Here is a 2,769-nt window from a genome sequence, read left to right on the forward strand (position 1 = left end):
CAGTACATTGTCTTTAAAGCACTTAATCAGGTCTTAATTCCTTTTGAGTTTTGGAGCACTGAAATGAACTGACTGTTAGATTGTACTTGACTAAACAATAGCTAAATGTGAAAAAGATGGCAACTTTTTGATGTGATTCTTAATCAAGAAAACAGAATGTTCCTTTTCTATTTATCTAATTAAAGAAGCAGTATAAATCAAACAGGAAAAGCTGAAATTGTTCATCTCAGTCCTTGGTTGACCTGCATCAGGCAGAGATTAACTTCACAGGATGATAGAACAGTTCAGGGTGGATTAGACCACTCAAGACCATCCAGTTCAACCTCCTGCTCAAAGAAGGATCACTTAAAGCTTAAAGCAGGTTGCCCAGGGCTGTGTCTAGTCAAGTTTTGAACAATGTCTCCAAGGATGGAGACTCCACAACACTTCTGGGCAACCTGTTCCAGGGTTTGAAGATCTGCAGTAAAAAGGTATTTTCTTGTGTTCACATGGAGTTTCATGGCCTTTAATGTGAAAATATGTTGTCTATCAGTTTTGCATGTGAAGTTTCCATGTTTTTTTGAAAGTGATGCTGAAATTTGAAGTGTTGTGACTTTTGATGTTGATGAACCTTTGCTTCCTCTCCATGTTTTTTTTCAGTGTCTCTGCCCTAGCAGCTTACCTACCAGAACGTCCTTTCTGGCTTAAATTTCTCCCATATATTTTTTGGTTTATGTTCCAAGCTGCATGGCTGATAATACCACATTTGATTGTTCTTTGCATCTGTGCAATTTGACCAGCAGTGATAGTGGGGGCCTTCTGGGCTAAGGCATGGAAAAGCTGCATATTACTCCACTGCTGTGACTTGCCTTTGGGAATGTCAGGGCTACCAAATGTGTGCCACGTTCTGCCTTGGAGTCACACATTGACATTAACTGGGGTAACTGTAACCCTGTTGGAGCTACTGGGTGCTAAGACCTATCTGTCAACTGTATTTGTAGCTGTGTGTTTGGTTGCCTGCAGTCTTACAAAGAGCCTGCCTAGTATTAAATCATAGAATCATAGAATCATTAAAGTTGGAAAAGACCTCCAGGATCATCAAGCCCAACCTTTGACCAAACATCACCTTGTCAACTAAACCATAGCACTAAGAGCTGACTATCAATGACTCACCTTGCAATTGGTGTAAAGCCTGTGAAGTCTTCCCAAATAATATAGTTATAGTCAGCGTAGTCTCTGGGTGGTTGGTAATACTTAGTTAAAATTAGCCAAAATATTTTATATTCTGAGAAATTTATTTTCCTGCCCTTTGTGACATGTTTGGCTTTGGCCAGAATGTTCTGATGTGTCCTGTGCTATTTTTAGTAATGTTGATTATCCTTCCCCCCATTTCTATTGCAACACAGAATGACGTCTTTTTACTGGTACGTGCTACTTTCACACATGGGTTCAGTTTCACCAGTGATCAAAAACAGATGGATCAGTCATGTGTGAGGACTAGTTTAGTCCGAGTGCTGCTGGGCTAATTGGAGTGGACTAGCGAATATGTGTCTTTCTTTTTCTTATACATATAAATTAAAGTGTAATTTTAAATCGGACCTTGTCTTCCTGTTTCCTTCCACGGAGAAGGGGCAAATAGGGAGAACATAGTTCTTACCAGGTCTTGAATTTGGTGGTTTTCTTGGGAGAACTATTTTCTCTGTAGGATGTATTTCAGGACACGTTTGGAGTGCATTAGGTAGAGACCTGCCAGAAATGGAGTTAATCCCAGGAGCATCAATGGACAGCGGAAATCTCTCCTCAGAGCTTCCAGCAGTGGCAGGGAGATCAGCCAGGTTCTATGTTGACATAAGGCTTTTCCCTGTCATTCTGCAGAGTGTGTCCCATATTAGCCAAGCTCTAAACAGCATTAATAGATGCCAAACACATTTTCTGCAGCTGTGTGAGAAAGATGTCAAGTGGCTATTTATCACTCTCACTCACTGACCCAATCAGACCCACATTACCTGTACAGAAAATTGATTGGGAGAGGATAATTCTTTACAGCTTTTCTTTTTTGAAAGAAACAGTTAATAATTTATGACCAGACTTAGTCTTTATGGCTGGTTGTGGTTCTTCCGCTCATGACAGTAGGAACATGTGGGGCCCCAGGAAGTAGCAGAACTCTGGGAATATTTTGAGAGATGCTACTGTAGTGAATGTGAGAACCTTAAATGCAGGGTAGTTTATTGAATGATTTATAGCAAGTCTTGGTCTTTAACTATAATTATAATCTTCACTGAGTTCAGATCAAACTAGTAGTGACCTCAGATCCAAACCATTTTTCAGTAGTCGGACAGATCCAGGGTGGGTTTTGAGAAAATTCACGAGAGCACATCACAGCTAACATCATTTTGAAAGTATGTGATATGAACTTCTTGCTGCTGTTGCTGTTAAGGCAATGAATGGTTGGGTCAAAGTGCATTTGTATGGATCACCTGGCTGTTTTCATTCTGGTCAGCATTCAGGCTGTGTAAGCTCTAATGCTTGGCCCATCTCCTATATGTAAAGATAATTTTAATTAATAAGGTAACCTTTACCTTACGTTGATTAATCTTGTGCTCTTTGTTTTACGACCCCCCTGACTATATCAGTTGCCTTAATAGAAGGTTTATTTCTCCTGAATTTCTACAATTTCTCTTGAAAAACTTCTAGTTCTAGTGACCTATGATGGACTAAGAATATGACTAAGAACATTAAGTAAAGAGAAATAAAAATGTTTTGTTAGGGAAGAATAAAAAGGAAGGCATC

Source organism: Pseudopipra pipra, chromosome 10 (assembly GCF_036250125.1).
Source record: "Pseudopipra pipra isolate bDixPip1 chromosome 10, bDixPip1.hap1, whole genome shotgun sequence".
NCBI lineage: Eukaryota > Metazoa > Chordata > Aves > Passeriformes > Pipridae > Pseudopipra > Pseudopipra pipra.